The sequence below is a fragment of the Lynx canadensis genome, chromosome D4, assembly GCF_007474595.2.
Source record: "Lynx canadensis isolate LIC74 chromosome D4, mLynCan4.pri.v2, whole genome shotgun sequence".
Taxonomy (NCBI): Eukaryota; Metazoa; Chordata; class Mammalia; order Carnivora; family Felidae; genus Lynx; species Lynx canadensis.
This window is the reverse complement of record NC_044315.2, coordinates 56,386,014-56,410,030: the sequence shown is the minus strand read 5'-3', so window position 1 is coordinate 56,410,030 and position 24,017 is coordinate 56,386,014. Positions and strand designations below refer to the sequence as shown.

Sequence of the window (24,017 nt, the reverse complement as noted above, 5' to 3'; positions counted from 1 at the left end):
TTTCCTTTGCAGTGCAAAAGCATTTTATCTTCATGAGGTCCCAGTATTTCATTTTTGCTTTTATTTCTGTTGCCTTCAGAGACATGTTGAGCAAGAAATTGCTGCCGCTGAGGTCAAAGAGGTTGTTGCCTGTTTTCTCCTCTAGGGTTTTGATGGTTTCCTGTCTCACATTTAGGTCTTTCATCCATTTTGAGTTTATTTTTGTGTATGGTGTAAGAAAGTCGTCCAGTTTCACTCTTCTGCATGTTGCTGTCCAGTTCTCTCAGCACCATTTGCTCAAGAGACTGTCTTTTTTTTTCCATTGGATACTCTTTCCTGCTTTGTCAAAGATTAGTTGGCCATATATTTGTGGGTCCAGTTCTGGGTTCTCTATTCTATCCCATTGGTCTATGTGCCAATACCATACTGTCTTGATGATTACAGCTTTGTAGTAGAGGCTAAAGTCCAGGATTGTGATGCCTCCCACTTTGGTTTTCTTTTTCAACATAACTGGCTATTCAAGGTCTTTTGTGGTTCCACATAAATTTTAGGATTGCTTGTTCTAACTTTGAGAAGAATGTCGGTGCAATTTTGATTGCGATTGCATTGAATGTGTAGATTGCTTTGAGTAGTATTGACATTTTACCAATATTTGTTCTTCCAATCCATGAGCATGGAATGTTTTTCCATTTCTTTGTGTCTTCTTCAATTTCCTTCATAAGTTTTCTACAGCTTTCAGCGTACACATCTTTCATATATTTGGTTAGGTTTATTCCTAGGTATTTTATATTCTTGGTGCAATTGTAAATGGGATCAATTTCTTGATTTCTCTTTCTGTTGCTTCATTATTGGTGTATAGAAATGCAACTGATTTCTGTAATTATTTTGTATCCTGCGACTTTGCTGAATTCATGTATCAGTTCTAGCAGATTTTTGGTGGAGTCTTTCGGGTTTTCCATGTATAATATCATGTCATCTGCAAAAAGTGAAAGTTTGACTTCTTCTTTGCCAATTTGGATGCCTTTTATTTCATTTTGTTGTCTGATTGCTGAGGCTAAGCCTTCCAACACTATGTTAAACAACAGTGGTGAGAGTGGACATCTTACAGCAATGGACAGATTATCTAGGCAAAAAATCAATCAATGGTCTTGAGTGATACACTGGACCAGGTGGACTTGACAGATATAGTCAGAACAAAATGCCTTCTTTAAAGCAAGTCATTCTGAGTTTGAGCCCGAGGTTCAGACCTAAATTCTTAACAACCCAAACTGGCTGCTTTCCCTCTAGTATGTACAATCAAATTCTTTCTTCTTGTGGTGATGGGATAATTTTGTGCCTTGATAGTAGTGGTGGTTACACAAATCTGCACATGGGATGAAGTGGCTTAGAATCATACACACATTGTGTCAGTGTCAATTTCCAGTTTTCATATTTTACTATAGTTATGTAAAATGTAGTGATTTGGGGAAATTAGGTAAGGGTATATGGGACCTCTCTACTATGCCTGCAATTACCCATGAGTCTTTCACAATAGAAAAATTTTTTTTAATTCTCCAAGAGCCTTTTAAATTTACATTTTGCATAGATAATACATTCATCACATTGATTCAAAAGTCTTGCTCTCTCCTTTTTTCCCACCTAATCCATTCCCACAACCCCATTTCTATTGCTTCCCTTAATTTCTTTTCTTATATCCTTCTGATGTATTTTATATAAATACATGCAGGTATTTCCACCTTTCCCACACAAAAGGTATGTGTTAGTCTGAGTCCTCCGAAAAGCTGTTGCCAAGACAGAATTAAATTTAAGAATGATTCCCAGAGTGTAATTGTTGGGTCATGGGAAAATGTATTTACAATTTACAATAAATATTTCTAAAATTGTTCTCCTTAGGGATTGCACCATTTTGCACTCCTATCTGCAAAGTATGAGATTGTCAAGTTTCTCCTTACCTTGCCAAAAGAGTGTGCGGTCAAACTTTTGAATTTTCTCTATCTGCTGTGATGTGATTTTAATTTGCATTTAACTTATTATGAGTAAGTCTGATAGATTTGTAATTTTTTTCAGGTTGTAATTTGTCTTTTGGCTTTGTTTATGGTGTATTCTGCCATTCAGAATATATTCTATGTAGAATAAATTAATCATTTATTTTATGGTTAACTAGAAAGGCTTTCATCCCTCCATGGTTCTAAAAGACTTATTCCATGTATTCTTCTAGTACTTTAATGCGTGAACTTTTTATGTATGATTTTTTAAATTAAATCTATTGATCGAAGTTTATCCAAGTGTACAGTACAATATATGAATTCACCTATCTTTTTTGAAAAATCTATCCAATTGTCCTAAAACCATTTATTTAAAAGACACATGTTTATTCTGTAGATTTGAAATGTAACCCCTATCATATACTAATATGTATTTGTTCTATTTCTAGACATTTTCATTGGTTCCATTTATCTGTCAGTCTGTTCATGCACAAGTACCATACTGTTTTAATAATTAAGGCTATATAGGGTTTTTCTTATTATTTGATATCACTAATCTCAGTGCTGTTACAGTTCTTCCATTTGAGAGTTTTACTATTTTTGCTTACTTCCCACCATAAATTTAGAAATCAGCCTAATTGGGGTGCCTGGGTGGCTCAGTTGGTTAAGTGTCTGACTTCAGCTCAGGTCATGATCTCCTGGTTTGTGAGTTCAAGCCCCGCATAGGGCTCTGTACTGACTGCTCGGAGCCTGGAGCCTGCTTCGGATTCTGTATCTCCCTCTCTCTCTGCCCCTCCCCTGCTCATGCTCTGTCTCTTAAAAATAAATAAACATTAAAAAAATAAAAAATAAATAAAAAGAAATCAGCTTAATTGCCCCCAGATAAACTTATTGGCATTTTTATTGAAATCACAGTAATTTATAAATTAACAGGAAGATTTTTTTTAGCGTTCCTATTCCTAAGAATATGCTATATCTTTCTCTTTGTTCAAGACTGCATTTATATCTTTGAAAATGTTTTAACACTTTTCTCAAAAAAAGTTTTGCATATTTTATTCCTAAGGATTTATTATTTTGTGTTGCTATTGGAAAGGGGATTTTCTTCCCCAATATATCTTCTGATTGTGTATTTGTGTACACAAAGGCTTTTGATTTCAGCATATTAATTTTTTTGTATTCAGCTACCTTACTGATTTCTCCTTCCTTCCACTTGCGTCTCTCTCTCATAATAGTAGTAGTAATAGTAGTCATGGTGGTGGTGGTAGTAGTAGTAATTTTTGAGTTGATCATCTTGGGTTTTTCAGGCACACAATCATATCACCTTCCAATAATGACAGTTTACTTTTATCTTACTAATTTTTTATACTTTCAACTTATTTCTATTTTCTAATTGTGTCAGTTACTCCATCCTCTACCAAGTGAAGACAACGAGAAGCAAGGTAGTCAGAGAGTAGTCAGTGGTCATCAGAACTGTCTCAGAACTTGACCAGTAGTCAAGGTAGTCAGAAGACGCCTTAAGTGAGGATGCATCTTAGACTGGTGTTTGTCATATTTTTTCTTCCCTTGTAGCTACCAATTGTGCCAGGCACTGTACTAAACTCTTATTTTACAAAATCTCCTATAATCCTACAAGCATTCTATGATGTTTGTACTATTACCATCTCCATTTTAAAGATAAAAGAACTAAAATGTGGAGAAGAAAAAAACTTACCCAGATCAAAGAAAGTGGTAAAACTGAGATTCAAATCTAAGTCTGTGTAAGTCTGAAGAAACTGCTCTTAATTGCCATGCTAATTGGGTATACCTGAGAATAGTATAAGGAGGTCTTTGCTGTTACTTCTTAGACAAAAAGAAGTCTGACCTTGCTGAAAATCCCCACCTCTGAGCTGTGGTCTGTGGTCTTGGCAGGATCCAGACTCATTTCTTAATGAGATTGTGTGGGACTCCCTAAGGTGTCCTTGAATGAATTACTAGTTGTCCATAGTAATACTACTAGTTGCCCATAGTAGTTGCCCTGAAATGGAATAAAGTTTTGTGTGTGGAGTATAATTTTATTTTGTATTTTATAAGTGATGTCCGATGGGATAATGCAGTACCCATGAGCAAAGAAGACACAGGTTCATGTATGTCTGCCATTCCTTGCTGCTCCATTCATGTGGAACACTTACAATGTCCCGGTAAACATAGAATTTTGGTTTGACCCACGATGTTGGGAATTGTTCAAGACCCAAAGTGAATGCAAGGTAAGCATATTATGAAAGCCACCAACTTCTATATAGTGTTGTTGCTAGATGTACACATATCAAGAAATATAATTAATTAATTAATTAATTAATTAAATTTTAAAAAGAAGTAAAATAAAAATAAATCGAGTTAATTTTGTGCAGTGTTTCCATGTTCTGGTAAGAATGACGTACATATGCATGAGTTAACTACAAAATATGAATTGGGTGGGTAATGTTGGTAATTCTGTGTAAAGGCTAAATGCTCTGATACTTGCATTTAAAACTGTTAGTGCACAATATAAAGAGTAACAGTAAAATTCAGGCTTATTATTTAAAGTTTTAAATATTTCTTTATTTAGAATAATATTAGGCAAGTAAATAAAATTACCAGGACAAATTATGAAGGGGGAAAGGGGAGGCTGTAGTAAAAAAGAAAAAGCTTTATATTATTTTAATAACATTAGAGGCATTTTTCCTACTTTCTGAACATAGGACCAGCATTTTCATTTTACTCTGAACCTCACAAATTATGTAACCAGCCATTTTTAACAAGCCTTCCAGTGATTCTAAGAGCAGGATTGAGAGTCACTGGAGCAAATGGGATCTTTTGAAGTTCTGGTCACCGAGTCCTCAGGACCAGAGCATTGGGTGGGCCAGTGCTGCCCTCTAGTGTCTCTGGATGCCATCTAGTAATAAACTACGTTTCTGTATCATATAGCAACCTGCTATGTGAACACTTGTGGTCTTACTGCCTGATACTACTCTGCAGATATTTCCCTGGAAATCTTAGCTCTTGGGCATTTATAAAAATTCTCATGTATTAAAATTCTGTGTCAACACAAAAATCTGAAAAGAAAACTAACTGAAAAGAAAATTAAGAAAACAATTCCAATTACAATAGCATGAAAAAGAACAAAATACTTAGGAATAACTTAACCAAAGAGGTGATGAGTTGTTGTTTAATTGGTAGGGAGTCTCTGTTTTGCCAGATGAATAAGTTCTGGAGATCTATTGCACAACAGTGTGAATACACTTCACACTACTGAGCTATACACTTAAAAATGGCTACAATGGTAAACTTTAAGACCTGAAACCATAAAACTCCTGGAAGAAAACATAGACACTAAGCTCCTTGACATGGGTCTTGGCAATGAGTTTTTTAATCTGATTCAAAAGCAAAGGCAACAAAAGCAAAAATAAGTAAGTGGGAATAAATCAAACTAAAAAGCTTCTACACAGCAAAAGAAATCAACAAAATGAAAAGGCAACCTACTGAATGGGAGAAAATATTTGCTAATCATATGGCTAAATAGGGGTTAATATAAAAAATATTTAAAGAAAAAAAATTTAAAAAAAAAAAAAAGGGGCGCCTGGGTGGCGCAGTCGGTTAAGCGTCCGACTTCAGTCAGGTCACGATCTCGCGGTCCGTGAGTTCGAGCCCCGCGTCGGGCTCTGGGCTGATGGCTCAGAGCCTGGAGCCTGTTTCCGATGCTGTGTCTCCCTCTCTCTCTGCCCCTCCCCCGTTCATGCTCTGTATCTCTCTGTCCCAAAAATAAATAAACGTTGAAAAAAAAATTTTTTTAAGAACCATACAATTCAGTAACAAAAAAAAAAAAAAAAGCAAAAAACCCATCTGATGGAAAAATGGGCAGTGGGAGGCTCAGTCAGTTAAGCGTCAGACTTCGGCTCAGGTCATGAACTCACTGTTTGTGAGTTCAAGCTTTGTGTTGGGCTCTGTGCTGATAGCTTAGAACCTGGAGCCTGCTTCAAATTCTGTATCTCCTTCCCCCTCTCTCTGTGCCTTCCCCACTCACACTCTGTGTGTGTCTGTCTCTTTCAAAAATAAATAAACATTTTTTAAAAATGGGCAGAGGATCTGAATAGACATTTTTCCATGGAAGACATACAGATGACCAACAGGTACCTGAAAAGATGCTCAATATCGCTAATCATCAGGGAAATGCAAATCAAAACCACAATGAGATATCACCTCATACCTGTTAGAATATCTATTATCAAAAAGATCAGAAATAACAAGTGTTGGCAAGGACATGGAGAAAAAGGAACGCTCATGCATTGTTGATGTAAATTGGTGCAGCCACTATGGAACATAGTATGGAGGTTCCTAAAAAAATTAAAAATTGAACTAATAGGGGCACCTGGGTGGCTCAGTCGGTTGAGCAACTGACTCTTGGTTTTGGCTCAGGTCATGATCTCACAGTTGTGGGACCGAGCCCCCACACTGGCCTCTGCACTGGACATGAGCCTGTTTGGGATTCTCTCCCTCCCTCTCTTTCTGCCCCTTCCCCCACTCACGTGTGCATGCTCTCTCTCGCTCTCTCTCTCTCTCAAAAAAATAAATTACCTTAAAAAAATTAAAACCAGTAATATGATCCAGTAGTTCTACTTCTAAGTCTTTCTCTGAAGGAAAAAAACCCACTAACTTGAAAGGATATATCACCCCCATGTTGCAGCATTATGTACAATAGCCAAGATATGGAAATAACCTAAGTGTCCATTGACAGATGAGTAGAAAGAAAATGTAATATACACAAAGGAATACTATTCAGCCATTAGAAAGAATGAAATTTTACCATTTGTGACAACATGGATGGACCTCAAGGGCATTATGCTAAGTAAAATAAGTCAGACAGTGAAAGACAAATACCACACAATCTCACTTGTATGTGGAATTTAAAACAACAACAAAAACCAAGCTCACAGACACAGAGAACAGATTGGTGGTTGCCATAGGTAGGAGGTATAGGGTGAGAGAAATGGGTGAAGGGCGTCAAAAGGTACAAATTTCCAGTTACAAAATAATTCTGTCAGCGTGCCTGGGTGGCTCAGTTGGTTAAGCGTCTGACTCTTGATATGGGTTCAGGCCGTGATCTCGCTGTCGTGGGTTCAGGCTCATGCTCACTCTCTCAAAAAAAAAATAAAAATAATTATGTCATGGTGATATATGTACACCATGGTGACTATAGTTAATAATACTGTGTTGCATATTTGAAACATGAGGATAGATCTTAAAAATCCTCATCATGAGAAAAAAATTTTTTGCAATCTTGTAAGGTGATGGATGGTAACTAGAATTGTAGTGATCTTTTTGCAATATTATACAAATACTGAATCATGTTGAATACCTGAAACTAATTAATGTTATATGTCGATTACACCTCAATTTTTTTAAAGATGATAAATTTTATGTTCTATGTCTCTTTTTTTTAATATATGAAATTTATTGTCAAATTGGTTTCCATACAACACCCAGTGCTCATCCCAAAAGATGCCCTCTTCAATACCCATCACCCACCCTCCCTTCCCTCCCACCCCCCATCAGCCCTCAGTTTGTTCTCAGTTTTTTTTTTTTTTTTTTTTTTAATTTTTTTTTTTCAACGTTTATTTTTTATTTTTGGGACAGAGAGAGACAGAGCATGAACGGGGGAGGGGCAGAGAGAGAGGGAGACACAGAATCGGAAACAGGCTCCAGGCTCTGAGCCATCAGCCCAGAGCCCGACGCGGGGCTCGAACTCACGGACCGCGAGATCGTGACCTGGCTGAAGTCGGACGCTTAACCGACTGCGCCACCCAGGCGCCCCTGTTCTCAGTTTTTAAGAGTCTCTTATGCTTTGGCTCTCTCCCACTCTAACCTGTCTTTTTTTTTTCTTCCCCTCCCCCATGGGTTCCTGTTAAGTTTCTCAGGATCCACCTAAGAGTGAAAACATATGGGATCTGTCTTTCTCTGTATGGCTTATTTCACTTAGCATAACACTCTCCAGTTCCATCCATGTTGCTACAGAGGGCCATATTTCATTCTTTCTCATTGCCACATAGTACTCCATTGTGTATATAGACCACAATTTCTTTATCCATTCATCAGTTGATGGACATGTAGGCTCTTTCCATAATTTGGCTATTGTTGAGAGTGCTGCTATAAACATTGGGGTACAAGTGCCCCTATGCATCAGTACTCCTGTATCCCTTGGGTAAATTCCTAGCAGTGCTACTGCTGGGTCATAGGGTAGGTCTATTTTTAATTTTTTGAGGAACCTCCACACTGTTTCCCAGAGTGGCTGCACCAGTTTGCATTCCCACCAACAGTGCAAGAGGGTTCCCGTTTCTCCACATCCTCTCCAGCATCTATAGTCTCCTGATTTGTTCATTTTAGCCACTCTGACTGGTGTGAGGTAATATCTGAGTGTGGTTTTGATTTGTATTTCCTTGATGAAGAGTGATGTTGAGCATCTTTTCATGTGCCTGGTTCAATATCGCAAATCAATCAATGTGACACATCACATTAATAAAAGAAAAGATAAGAACCATATGATCCTGTCAATCGATGCAGAAAAAGCATTTGACAAAATTCAGCATCCTTTCTTAATAAAAACCCTCGAGAAAGTCGGGACAGAAGGAACATACTTAAACATCATAAAAGCCATTTATGAAAAGCCCACAGCTAATATCATCCTCAATGGGGAAAGACTGAGAGCTTTCTCCCTGAGATCAGGAACACAACAGGGATGTCCACTCTCACCGCTGTTGTTTAACACAGTGTTGGAAGTGCTAGCATCAGCAATCAGACAACAAAAGGAAATCAAAGGCATCCAAATGGCAAAGATGAAGTTAAGCTTTCATTTTTTGCAGATGACGTGATATTATACATGGAAAATCCAACAGACTCCACCAAAAGTCTGCTAGAACTGATACATGAATTCAGCAAAGTTGCAGGATACAAAATCAATGTACAGAAATCAGTTACATTCTTATACACTAATAATGAAGCAACAGAAAGACAAATAAAGAAACTGATCCCATTCACAACTGCACCAAGGAGTATAAAATACCCAGGAATAAACCTAACCAAAGATGTAAAAGATCTGTATGCTGAAAACTATAGAAAGCTTATGAAGGAAATTGAAGAAGATATAAAGAAATGGAAAAACATTCCATGCTCATGGATTGGAAGAATAAATATTGTTAAAATGTTTGTATTTTAAAATACAATAGTATTTAAAAAACAATAGTATTGTTAAAATACTACCCAAAGCTATCTACACATTCAATGCAATCCCAATCAAAATTGCACCAGCATTCTTCTCGAAGCTAGAACAAGCAATCCTAAAATTTGTATGGAAACATAAAAGGCCCTGAATAGCCAAAGTAATTTTGAAGAATTAGACCAAAGCAGGAGGCATCACAATCCCAGACATTAGCCTCTACTACAAAGCTGTAATCATCAAGACAGCATGGTATTGGCACAAAAACAGACACATAGACCAATGGAATAGAATAGAAACCCCAGAACTAGACCCACAGAAGTATGGCCAACTAATCTTTGACAAAGTAGGAAAGAATATCCAGTGGAAAAAAGACAGTCTCTTTAACAAATGGTGCTGGGAGAACTGGACAGCAACATGCAGGAGGATGAAACTAGACAACTTTCTTACACCATTGACAAAAACAAAACTCAAAATGGATAAAGGACCTGAGTGTGAGACAGGAAACCATCAAAACCCTAGAGGAGAAAGCAGGAAAAGACCTCTCTGACCTCAGCCGCAGCAATTTCTTACTTGGCACATCCCCAAAGGCAAGGGAATTAAAAGCAAAAATGAACTATTGGGACCTCATGAAGATAAAAAGCTTCTGCCCTGCAAAGGAAACAATCGACAAAACTAAAAGGCAACCGATGGAATGGGAAAAGATATTTGCAAATGACATATCGGACAAAGGGCTAGTATCCAAAATCTATAAAGAACTCACCAAACTCCACACCCGAAAAACAAATGAACAACAAAATGAAAAACAAATGAAAACAGTGAAGAAATGGGCAAAAAACATGAATAGACACTTCTCTAAAGAAGACATCATTCATATTGTTTCATGTAGGAGTAACTTATTCATTTTTATTGTTGTATTCCACTATACAAATATACCACAATTTATCCATTCTACTGTTGGACAAGTTTTTCTGCTTCTAGTTTAAGGTTTTATTTTATTTTACTATATTTTACTTTTTTATTTTATTGTATTGTATTGTATTTATTATTTTTAGAGAGAACACGAGTGGGGAGAGGGGCAGAGGGAGGGAGGGAGGGAGAAAGAGAGAGAGAGGGAGAATCCCAAGCAAGCTCCATGCCCAATGCAGAGCCAAACAGGAGGCTAGATCCCACCACGCTGGGATCATGACCCATGCCAAAATCAAGAGTTGGCAGCTCAATCAACTGAGCCACCCAGGCACTGTCAGTGCAAAGCCTGCTGCAGGGCTCGATCCTGAAAACTGTGATAGCAAGCCTGAGCTGAAATCAAGAGTCAGACGCTTAACTGGGCCACCCAGGCACCCCTGATTTACTGAAGTCACTTAAAAGATTCTGCATTTAATTAAAAGATTCTCCGCTGTTCCACAGTGCCACATTTATGATAAATCAAGTATCCATATATGTATAGGTCTGTTTCTTTATTCTCTATTCTGTTCCATTGTGTCAGGTTACCTATCCTTGCACCAGGATCACATCAACTAATTACTTAATCTTTATGTTTTTTTCTCTTAAAGAATAAGTAATTTTATTTTGTTTTTATTTATTTATTTTTTATTTTAATTCCATTGTAGTTAATATACAGTGTTATATTCATTTTAGGTGTACAATATAGTGATTCAATAATTCCATATATTACTCAGTGCTCATCAGGGTAAGTGTACTCTTGGGGCACCTGGGTGGCTCAGCCAGTTGAGTGTCCAACTTCAGCTCAGGTCATTATCTCACAGTTTGTGGGTTTGAGCCCCACATCGGGCTCTCAGCTGTCAGCACAGGGCCTGCTTCGGATCCCCTGTCCCTCTCTCTCTCTGCCCCTCCCCAGCTCATTGTCTCTCTCTCTCTCTCTCTTTCTCTTTCTCTCTCCTCTCTCTCAAAATAAATAAATAAACTTAAAAAACAAAAGATAAGTGTACTCTTAATCCCTTTCACCTATTTCACATATCCCCCTACCCACCTCCCCCCTGGTAGCCATCTGTTTTTTCTCTATAGTTAAGAGTCTGTTTTTTGGTTTGTCATTTTTTCCTTTGTTTGTTTTGTTTCTTAAATTCCACATATGAGTGAAGTCGTATGGTACTTGTCTTTCTCTGACTTATTTCGCTTAGCATAATACTCTCTAGATCCATCCATGTTGCTGCAAATGGCAAGATTTCATTCTTTTTTATGGCTGAATAGTATTTTGTAATATATATATATATATATATATATATATATATATACCACATTTCATAGTATATACTACATTTAATAGAATATATATATCTCCTATATATATATATATATATATATATATATCCATTCTTTATCCACCTATGGATGGACACTTAGGTTGCTTCGATAATTTGGCTATTGTAAATAACTGACCTATAACATTGTATTCATTTTAGGTGTCAGATTTATAATAAGTTTTGACACCTGGTAAATGATCCCCTTTGTTCTTCAACATTGTCTTGGCTACTTTTGCTTCTTTACATTTTCTATATACATTTTAGAATCAGATTGTTGGGGCACCTGGGTGGCTCAGTTGGTTAAGCACCTGACTCTTGATTTTGGCTCAGGTCATTATTTCATGATTTGTGAGTTTGAGCCCTGCATCAGGCTCTGTGCTGACAGCATGGAACCTGCTTGGGATTCTCTCTTACTCCCTCTCTCCCTGCCCCTCCCCTCCTCACACTCTGTCTTTCAAAATAAATAAACTTAAAAAAAAAAAAAAGAAACTGTCAATTTTCACACCCCTCCCCCCCGAAAAAAAAACTGATTACCACTGATTTTTAGATTGAGATTTCATTTAAACCACAGATCAATTGGAGAGAAAGTTATGTCTTTAAATACTGAGTCTTCCAAAATATGAACATGGTATATTCCTCGTTTATTTTAATCTTCTTTAATTTCTCTGAAAATGTTTTCATAAATTATGCATGAAGCTCTTACACAACTTTTGTTAGATTTATTCATGGTTATTCGACTATTTTTGATGATTTTATAAATGATATCATTTTAAGTTTATTTTCTAATGGTTTGTTGCTAATGTATAGAAATTCTATTGGTTTTTATATAATGATCTTCTATCTAGTAACCTTGCTAAATTCACTTATTTACTCTAATAGATTTATCTGAAGATTCTCTTAGATTTTTAACATATAGATCAAGTTATCTGTGAATTACAGCTGCTTTATTTCCTCCTTTCCAATCCATATTACCTCTTCCTTCTTTTTCATGCCTTAGTACATTGGCTAGGACCTCCACTATAATATTGAATATAAAGAGTAATAGCAAGCATACCTGTCTCATTCCTTATCTCAAGAGAAACACTTTCAACATTTCCCTTTTAAATATAATGTTTGCTTAGTAGATATTCCTTATCAGATTTCTTCTATTCCTCATTTGAGAAAATTTTGTCATGAATGATGTTCAATTATATAAAATTCTTTTTCTACATCTGTCAATATGGTCACATAATTTTTCTTCCTAATTCTTTTAATGTAAATTGCAAGGATTGCCTTTTCAGTCTTAAACTTGCCTTGCACTCCTGAGATAAACCTATTTCAGTCATAGTGTGTTCTCATTTTTATATATTATTGGATTTTGTTTGATAATATTTTTTTAGGCTCATAAGATCTATGTTCATAAATTAGATTAGCTTGTAATTTTCCTTTCACATTCTATCCTTATCAGGTTTTGGTATTTTATGGCTGGAAAGTAAGCTAGAGGCACTGATGATCCCAGAGCACCTAGTTAAGTCAGAGACTGAGAGGATTCAAAGTGGATTCCATCCCTATGAGGGCTCGTCTACTTACAATTCATACTTACTGATATGGGCCTTCCCAGGTCTCAATCAAAAGTCTATGGTATTTATCAGAACTTCTCCTTATCAGGCCCTGACTCCAATTCTTGTTCCCTCTATCCTGTGAATCTGTGAGATTTTCTGCTCAGCTTTTCAGCCTCTTGGCTCTTGTCATTGACAATAGCCTTAAGGGAAAGGACAGCACTAAATGTCATACTCACCTCTGAAAACTTTCCTTCTCACCTGAGTCTAGGCCCCATAATACCTCACTGCTTTGGTATTGCCTTCAAACAGATTTAAAGTTTTTTTTTAAGTTTTATTTTATTTATTTTTAGAGAGAGAGCACAAGTGAGGGAGGGACAGAGAGAGGGAGAGAGAAAATGCCAAGCAGGCTCCACACGTCTGACTCTTGATTTTGGCTCAGATCATGATCTCACAGTTGGGATTGAGCCTCACACCCATCTTGGGATTGTCTCTTCCTCTCTCTGTACCCCCCCCCCCCCCGGCTCACTCTGTCTCTTTCTCAAAATAAATAAATAATCATTTAAAGAAAGAGCCGGATGCTTAACCAACTGAGCCACCCAGGTGCCCCTTTTAAGTTTTTATTTAAATTCCAGTTAGTTAACATACGGTGTAATATGAGTTTCAGGTGTACGATATAGTAATTCAACACTTCCATACATCATCCAATGCTCATCACAAGTGTACTCCTTAATCCCCATCACCTATTTTTTTTTTAATTTTTTTTCAACGTTTATTTATGTTTGGGACAGAGAGAGACAGAGCATGAACGGGGGAGGGGCAGAGAGAGAGGGAGACACAGAATCGGAAACAGGCTCCAGGCTCTGAGCCAGCAGCCCAGAGCCTGACGCCGGGCTCGAACTCCCAGACCGCGAGATCGTGACCTGGCTGAAGTCGGACGCTTAACCGACTGCGCCACCCAGGCGCCCCCCCATCACCTATTTAACCCATCCCCCCACCCACCTTCCTCTGGTAACCATCAGTTTCTTAACTCTATAATTAAGAGTCTGTTTCTTGGTTTTCCTCCTCTCTCTCTTTTTTCCCCTTTGCCTGTTTGTTTTGTTTCTTAAATTCCACGCATGAGTGAAATCACTGGTATTTGTCTTTTTCTGACTCATTTCATTTAGCAAAATATTCTCTAGCTCCATCCATGTCATTGCAAATTGGCAAGATTTATGGCTGAGTAATATTCAGTCATATATATATGTATATATAAAGACAATATACCTATATACATACATATAGATAGATAGACACACACACACACACACACACACACACACATATATATATATACACTATATCTTCTTTATCCATTCATCAGTCGATGAACACTTGGGCTGTTTCCATAATTTAGCTATTGTAGATAATGCTGCTATAAACATTGGGGTGCATGTATCATTTTGAATTAGCATTTTTGTATTCTTTGGGTTAATATGTAGTACTGCAATTGCTGGATCATAAAGTAGTTCTATTTTTAACTTTTTGAGGAACCCCCATACTGTTTTCCAGAGTGGCTGCACCTGTTTGCATTCCCATCGACAGTGCAAGAGCGTTCATTCCATTCCCCTTTCTCCACATCCTTGCCAATACCTGTGGTTTCTTGTGTTGTTTTTAGCCACTCTGACAGGTGTGAGGTGATATCTCAAGGTATTTTGATTTGTAGTTCCCTGATGACGAGTGGTGTTGAGCATCCTTTCATGTGTCTGTTGGCCATCCAAACAGATATTTTTAATATACTTTATTTTTTAGAGCAGTTTGAGGTTCATAGCAAAATTGAGAGAAAGGGGCAGAGATTTTCCATGTACCCCTCTCCCAACATATGCATAGCCTTCCCCACTATCAACATTCTACACCAGAGTGGTACATTTGTTGCCATAGACAACCTACATTGACACATCATTATCACCTAAAGACTATTGTTTACCTTAGGGTACACCCTTGCTGGTGTACAATCTATGGATTTGGACACATGTATAATGACATGTATCCACCACTATGTATCATGTAAGAGTAGTTTCATTGCCCTAAAATTCCTCTGTGCTCCACCTGTTCATCCTTCCCTCCTCCCCAATTCCTGGCAACTACTGACCCTTTAACTGTCTCAACAGTTTTGCTTTTTCCAGAATTTCATAAAGTTGGAATCATATAGTATATAGTCTTTTCAGTACTTCTTTCACTTAGTAATAAGCACTTAAATTTCTTCCATGTCTATTTATGGCTTGATAGCTCATTTCTTCTTAGTGCTAAATAATATTCCATTGTCTGAATGTCCCCCAGTTTATTTTCCATTCACCTTGAAGGACATGTGGGTTACTTCCAAATTTTGGCAATTTTGAATAAAGCTGCTATACACATCTGTATGCAGGTTTTTGTGTGGCATAAGTTTTCAACTCCTTTGAATAAATACCAAGGAGGATGATTGCTGGATTATATAAGAGTATGTCTTGTTTTGTAAGAAACTGCCAAACTATCTTCCAAAGCAGCTGCACCATTTTGCATTCCCACCAGCAGTATATGAAAGTTCCTGTTGCTACACATCTCCATCAGCATTTGATGCTGTCAATGTTCTGGATTTTGGCCATTCTAACAGATGTGTAGTGGTATCTCATTGTTTTAATTTGCATTTCCCTGTACCATACGATGTGGAGCATCTTTTCACATGCTTATTTGCCATCTATCGTCTTTGGTGAGGTGTCTGTTCAGGTCTCTGGCCCATGTTTTAATGGGGTTGTTTGGGTTTATTGTTGAGTTTTAAGTGTTTTGGGTGTGTGTGTGTGTGTGTGTGTGTGTCGGATAGCATCCCTTTATCAGGTATGTCTTTTGCAAATATTTTCTCTCAGTCTGTGGCTTCGTGGATCATGCCTCAAACAGAATTTTTTTAATATAATTTACTGTCAACTTAGCTAACATACAGTGTATACAGTGTGCTCTTGGTTTTGGGGGTAGATTCCCGTGATTCATCGCTTACATATAACACCCAGTGCTCATCCCAACAGGTGTCCTCCTCAATACCCATCACCCATTTCCTCCCTCCACCACCGCACCCCATTAACCCTCAGTTTGTTCTCTGTATTTAAGAGTCTCTTATGGTTTGCCTCCTTCTCTGTTTGAAACTATTTTTCCCCTCCCCTTCCCTTCCCCCATGGTCTTCTGTTAAGTTTCACAGGTTCCACATATGAGTGAAAACATATGATATCTGTCTTTTTCTGACTGACTTATATCACTCAGCATAATACCCTCCAGTTCCATCCACGTTGTTGCAAATGCTAGGATTTCATTCTTTCTCACTGCCAGGTGTTATTCCATTGTATATGTATACATCTTATTTATCCATTCATCAGTTGATGGACATTTGGACTCTTTCCATAATTGGGCTATTGTTGAAAGTGCTGCTATAAACATTGGGGTACATATGCCTCTATGTATCAGCACTCCTGTATCCTTTGGATAAATTCCTAGTAGTGCTATTGCTGGGTCATAGGGTAGTTCTATTTTTAATTTTTTGAGGAACCTCTATACTGTGTTCCAGAGTAGCTGCACCAGTTTGCATTCCCACCAACAGTGTAAGAGGGTTCCTGTTTCTCAAATAGAATTTTTAAAAAAATTGTCAGTGTTTTCTAGTTGCTCTTAACAGGAGTCATGGTCTGAATAAACAATCTATCATTGGATTGGCAGTTCCCTAATTGTTTATTTTGACATGCTTTTTTAAACTATAGAAATAAAGTGGAATATTCCGGAAAATGGAAAAAAAAATACACTTAAAACTTTACCTAACAATCACTGCCAACAGTCTGGGCTATTTCTGGTCTTTGTCTTCATGGGTAATTTTTACATAGCTATACTTGTGATGCTCAAATAATTACACAAGCTTGTTTTTTCACCTAACCTTATCTTATCAGTATTTTACCTAATTACTTCTTATTGTAAATATCATTTTTCCCAAAGATATTAAATACCATTTTTAACTCTCTCAAGAGAAGACCTACAGCTATTTCTTACACCCCAATGAACCAGCTAGCCTATGCAAAGGAAACTAATGGTGGATGGAAAATAGAGAAACCCACTCTGCTTGTCCTCTTGGTCATGGCTCACCAAGTTTGGCCAGTGTAGCTATGGAGCCACGAAGCCAGGTATAGGAGAGCAAAAATAGGAGGTCTGATCAGAATATCTTAACTATGGAGACCTGATATTCAGCCTATGCAGCTTCTTCCTGACCTCTCCTCTGCTATGGGTCATGGAAGTCAGCTCGTCAATTTCAGCTCTTTGCTCTCCTCTGCTTCAGTGTGCTCAGTACACCCACCCTGCTCCTTTAGCATCCATCCCAGCAATAGTGCTAGCTTCTGCCCAACCCTGCTAGTTAGGAGATGGCCTTGTCTCCTCTGCCCCTGTGCTAAAGTATTCCTGTCAAACTGTACCTAAGCCATGTCTTCTTGTTCAACACCTGTCTGGCTGGTGAAGCAGGTGATTAATGAGTGTGTAACGGGTCTGGATATATTTTTTTAAAAAGAAAAGGAAAGGAAAAAAGTTTGACACTTGATACCCCCTCCATCTACTAGGAATGTTCCTATGCCAAAGATTATCTGATTTTGGCAGGACATATTGTTTATAGAGAAGTGGCTCTCAACCTTTTTTCCGCCTCAGTACATTTGACAAATGATATTCAAATGCTCAGTATACTCCAGTGCACCATTTCCAGCATACATGCTGTAATTCTACCCCTATCTCTCCCACACAGCCAAACACATCTGAAGGGAAGTGAGTAAAAGTGGCATATTATAAACTTGAATCATCTTTATTTTTCATTGGATAAAACATTTGTAGATTTTGGCATGATATTATTTAGTGAAAAATCATCAAGATTGAAAAACACTGCTTTGGAGAAAAGTAGTTACTCTCATCAGAAAACAATTACTGAGAACCTTCTGCACAGAAGGTAAAAACTGAGATCTGAGCACAGATCTCTGTGTTACAACCCAATTTGTGGTTGGTCATAAACAAGCTAATTTTGTTATAGCTTTTACCCTGAACATAAATTAAATTTACAGCTCATGATTAATCATTATACCTTTCCCACTCTTATATATAAGTAGTTTGTTGGTTCTTCAAAATCCCAAGCCTGTTTATTCTCCAAGGAAGTCATTGATATAATTCCCAGAATCAAGTGTCTGTACTTTGCTCCCCACTGACTGCCCCAAGGCCCATTCTTGTCTCCAGCCCCTAATCTTGGTTTCTTTTCCCAATTAAAATTGGGAGAACTAGGGAAAGAGTAAGGAGGGGACAAGGTATCTCCCCAAGGAGAAAGGGCAACTGTTTACTGGGCACCTCTACTGGACCCATACAGTAATGCAAATTCCTTGCCCAAACTTAAGAAGAGGTGTAAATATAAAAGAGACACTACGATACTTAAGGGATATTCCCTAACATGAGAATGATGGCTAAATTATGGGTCCTTCCCAAATCCCAGGTAGTTAAATCAGTTTGTGGCCCTCATATTCCCAAAGGATAGATGCCGATGAATAGAAATGGCTAAAGAGCCTAAAAGTCTCTTTTCTGCAGTTACCTGGAGAGTTGAGAGACAGAAGTCAATGTCAACTTTAGGGTTTAGTATGGTTGTAAATAATCCTCCCAAATGGACATTCTAGAGGGGTTTTACCCCTTTTGTGTTCAAAATTCAACTTTTTCCATTCTGTATTAAATTGTGTCCCCTTTTCAGTAAAAAACTGGTGCTAACCTAGAGGTGCTTTACAGAGTTTACTACTATGTAGTAATGCAATGCCATGTGTCAGATAGGATAGGATTAAAATATGTATTATTTTATATAAATATTTACAAAATAAAATATTAACAATTGACAAAGGAAAAACATCTGTATAGCATTTATAGATAGAGATATAAAATCTTTGAGGGTAAGGTGTACACCTGCACAAGGGCTTGCGGGGAAATGTGCAATACAAGTGAGAGAATATATTGCTCCTGAAACTGTTCCTCACAGATGACTTTTAATTACAGTGCTGTTGCAAGCCACATTTTCATATAGTAAATATTTTAGACTAGCAGACCTCTCTTGCAACTTCCCAACTCTGCCACTGTACGACTATAGACAATACAGCAACAACCACAGACATCTATAGACAATACATCAATAAATAGGCATGGCTGTGTTCCAGATAAAACTTTATTTACAAAAACAGGATGTTCAATAACTGAATTGTATTATATTTTCATGAAGCATGCCTTTATTACAGGTAATTGTCACATTAAATTGTGACTTTTTAAAATTCAAGTGTTCAATGCAAATTCGTGTAAATAAAGCACATAATTTTTCACCCTACACAAAAAAAGAATAGATCTCCCATAGGCACTGATGTAGTTAGTGGTCATTTTTTTTCCTGTGATGGCTGTGACAATCAGAGGGCAGCTGAAGCACAGCTCTTTTTTGGGGCACTTGCAGCAATGTTCCTGATTTGCAGTAAGGTATCTACTATGTGGAGATGCTGAGAGTCAGTAAGGAGAAAGTCACTCTAGGACTACGCCATGGGGCAGTGTTCAAGGTCAATTGGTTCCCTCCCCCTATCATCCCACAGCCCACTCTCATTCCCAAGTCTATTGTTCTGATCTTGGATTTGTAGGACAGTTTTGGGGGGAGACTCTTAGCTACTGATTTTTCAGGTGAGATTTTGTTCTATGTTCATGAAATTGAAAGCTGATTAATATTTCCTTTAGTCCAGATACATTTGCACTGTATCTTTTTTGTTGTTATTTAGAGAAAGAGTGAAGAGACAGATAAAGTTTGAATCGGGAAAAGGAGCAGAAGGGGGGGGGGGAGAGAGAGAGAGGGAGAGAGAGACAGAATCCTAAGCAGGCTCCACTCCCAGTGCAGAACTCAATGTGGAGCTTAATCCCACAACTCTGGGATCACGACCTGCGCTGAAATCAAGAGTTCGATGCCCAACCGACTAAGCTACCCAGGCGCCCTACATTGGCAGTTCTTTTATACCATGACTTCTCTTTGCTGACTTTCTAAAGTTTTTTCAGGAAAATACATGGATGCAACACAGTAAGCCCTGCATATCTTAAGAGAACTTTCTGTTCCCTTCCCTCCCCCATTTAAAATTCTTATGAAATATTTAAGCTATCCTCTTTGTCTTAGCTCCAGTTTGCTGGAAAAAAGAGCCCAAGGAAAGCTTAAGTACTAATTATTTATAGACAGAATGGAGGGAAAAGGAAGGTAGGAAAAGATGGAAAAAGCAAATATAGGTGGTACACTACAGTGCCAGCCCGACTGTCATTTAGCCATGCAGGACATCTCTGGACAGGGAATAGAGAAACAGTGTGACTTGTAACAATCTATTGAAGAATAGAGAGAGATTTCATCTGCCTGTCTGGTACCCAGCCTCCAAGTTGGTCCTTAACAATCCCATCGTATATATAATATAAATAAATATTTGTGTGTTCCTCATACTTTTTTTATGAAAATGAGAGGAAACTATATACACTTGTTTCAATTATATGCAAGAACACATTGTTCTATCTCATCCTTTTTGAGATGATGGCTGCATAGTATTCCATTGTGTGGCTAAATCATAATTTATTTAACCAGTCTTGTGTTTAAGTTGTTTCCACTCTTTCACTATTACAAATAATGATGCAGTTATAATCCTTGCACATAAGTCTTTGTGAATTTATCTATTAAATTCCTAAAACAGAAAATGCGAGGTCAAGGGCTATGTGCATTTTATATTTCCTATCCCTAAACTGCACTCCAAAAGTTTGTTCCTTTTTATGTTCCAACCAGAAGTATGTAATAAAGACTTTTTCCCACATCTTTACTAACATATTTTATAATAAAACATTTTTTGTCAATCTGAGAAAGATTTTCTTCTAGAAAATCATCTCAAAACTAAGAAAATGGAATTAAAAACGGTATCTTAGATTAAACTAGGACATAGCTTGCTATCACCCATAACTATGGTACATGAAAATGAAAGGTAGTTGGAAGAAATGTAAATGCTCTGGCTCAGAAAATATAGTCAAACCCAGGAGGTTCCAGGGTTCCTTTGGGGGTTTATTGATGCCATCAAACATCCAACCACTTTCCAGTCTTCTCCATCATACTCAGATGCTGATATTTCATCCTCTGACATGTCACCTCAGGATCACAAGGTGGCTCTAGATGTAAACATTATACCTGCACTTCTTATTCAAGGCAGGAAGCAAGGAGTCATGGGTTGGAGAGCTAGAAGCCAGTTTTCATATCCTGTCTCTTTAATCAGAAAGCAAATTCTTCCCCAGAAGCCCCCCAGCAAATTTCCTCATATATCTTATTAATCAGAACTGGTCCATATGGCCATCTTTAGGTGCAAAGTAATCTAGAAATTGGGGATCTGGCAAAGGAGATCAATTGCTTTGACATGTAGTGTTGATTAATAAACCACCCCCAAAGTGAATGGCTTAAAAGACAATTACAATATTTTATTACTATCTCTCATTGGTTGGATGGTTAACTGAGGTCAGCTAGGCAGTTTTGTTTGGAATATGTTTTTTTTGCAGTCAGACAGACAATGCTGGTACTGGAATCATCAGAAGATTTACTAATCCAGACATCTGGTGTTTGGATTAAGAAGATAATCAGCTGAGGCTAGAGCAACTGGGGTTCCTTTGGCATCTTACTCTATTTCTGTATAGTTTCTCCTCATGATTTTCTGAACTTGCTACATGGCTGCCTATGGATTCAAAGAGCTAGGCAGAAGCCATAGTGTCTTTTATGAAATTACATTAGAAATCACAGAACATTGGGGCACCTGGGTGGCTCAGTTAGTTAAGCGTCTGACTCTTGATTCTGGCTCAGGTCATGGACTCACAGTTCATGGGATTGAGTCCCAGACAGGATCTGTGCTGACAGTGCAGAGCCTGCTTGGGATTCTTTCTCTCCCCTTCTCTCTGTCCCTCCCCCATTCGGATGCACATGTGTGTGCTATCTCTCTCTCTCAAAATAAATAAATAAACAAAGAAATCACAGAACATTACTTGCTCCATCTTCTATTTATTAAATGAGTCACAAAAGCCTGACAAGTTTCAAGGGGAAAATGAAACATACTTCATCTCAATGGTAAAGTGATAAGTTTAAGGAAAAGCATGTCAGACTGGAAATATAGTTGTGGCCTTTTTTGGGAAATATAATGGCCCTCAGTTGGCTTTTACCAATCATGATTCATCCTAAAGAACTAGACATTTTGCAGCCCCAAATAAAAATTATGATCAATCATACATTGCTGGCAGGAATATAAAATGGTGCAGTCACTATGGAAAACAGTTCAGTGGTTCCTCAAAAAGTTAAACATAGAATTACCCAGAAATTTCACTCCTACATAGATACCCAAGTAAATTAAAAACAGGTGTTCAGCCCCTAATAATATTCATAACTGCATTATTTATAATAGGCCAAAAATGAAAACAACCCAAATGTCCATCAAATGATAAATGAATAAACAAAATGTGGTATATTCATACAATGGAATATTATTCAGCCATAAAAATGAATGAAGTACTGATACATTCTCCAACATAAATGAACCTTGAAAACATTATGCTAAGTGAAAGAGGCCACATATTGTATGATTCCATTTATATTAAATGTTCAGAATAGGAAATTCTACACATACAGAAAGCAGATTAGTGATTTCCATGGACTGGGGGAAGGATCAAATAGTACAGGGTTTATTTTGGGGGTGATGAAAATGTTCTGCAATTATTGACAATGGTTGTACAATGTTGTGCATGTACTAAATGTTACTGAATTGTATATTTTTAATGGTTAATTTATGTTGTATTAATTTTACATCAGTTTTTTTTTTTAATTAGGGTTCAGTTAGCTAGGAAGAAATGGGAGAATTACTGGTTGGCAGTCAATTTCCTGTTTTACAAGAGAAACCCTATTGGTCTGTTTTAAAGTCTGTATTTCTCATACAGAGAACAAACTAAGGATGGATGGGGGGGTGGGAGAGAGGGAAAATGGGTGATGGGCATTGAGGGGGGCACTTGTTGGGATGAGCACTGGGTGTTGTATGTAAGCCAATTTGACAATAAATTATATTCATAAAAAATAAAATAAAATAATAAAAAATTTTGAAAAGTCTGTATTTCTGTTCACTTTTGAAAAATGCTTCGTGTAGGTTTTTTGTTTTTGTTTCTGTTTTCGTTTTTTTTGCTTGCTTGCTTGCTTGGTGTTGACTTTTTTTTTTTTTCTTCCAGCATTTTGAAGATGTCACTTCACTATCTTCTAGCTGACATAGTTTTTGGTTAGTAGTCTGTGATTTTCTTATCTTTGTTCCTCTTTATGTAATGTTTCTCTTTTCAAGATCTTCTCTTTGTCTTTCGTTCTTAGAAGCTCATGTATGATACGTCTAGATGAGTTCCTAGATGTTTATCCTGATTAGTATTCTCTGATCTTCCCAGATTTGTGACTTGGTATGTTATTAATTTTGAAAAATTCTTGGCCATTATTTCTTAAAATATTTCTTCTGTCCCATTTCTCTCTCTTCTTGTACATATGTTAGGTTGTTTGATGTTGTCCCACAGATCTTGGACGCTCTTTTCTATTGTGGGGTTTCTTTCCCACTTTTTTCTTTGTGTTTAAGTTTGGATATTTCTATTGAATTATCTTCACAGATAATTATCTTTCACAGATTCTTTCCTCCTCTGGGTCAAGACTACTGATGAGCCAGACAAAAGAAATCTTTATCTGTGTTACCGTGTTTTCTATTTCTAGCATTTCCATTTGATTCTTTAGAGTTTCCATCTCCCTGCTGAAATTACCCATTCTATCATGAAAGCTGTTCACCTTTTCTACTAGATCCTTTAACATTAATCATAGTTCCTTTAATATCCCCATATGATAATTCCAATATCTGTATCATATATGAGTCTGGTTCTGTTAACTGCTTTGTCTCTTAATAGCGTGTCATTTTTCTCTTCCTTCCTTGTGTGC

At 37.3% G+C, this 24,017-nt stretch overlaps 1 long non-coding RNA gene across 1 annotated transcript; it reads right to left on the bottom strand.

Moving 5' to 3' along the window:
* Positions 1 to 6,358: 6,358 nt before the first annotated feature.
* Positions 6,359 to 21,953, bottom strand: LOC115499231. Its single transcript, XR_003964083.1, has 3 exons — positions 21,931 to 21,953; positions 10,681 to 10,685; positions 6,359 to 6,443 (listed from the first exon to the last, which is right to left on the bottom strand). It is a non-coding gene; the product is annotated as an uncharacterized LOC115499231 (long non-coding RNA).
* Between the last annotated feature and the right edge of the window lie 2,064 nt (positions 21,954 to 24,017).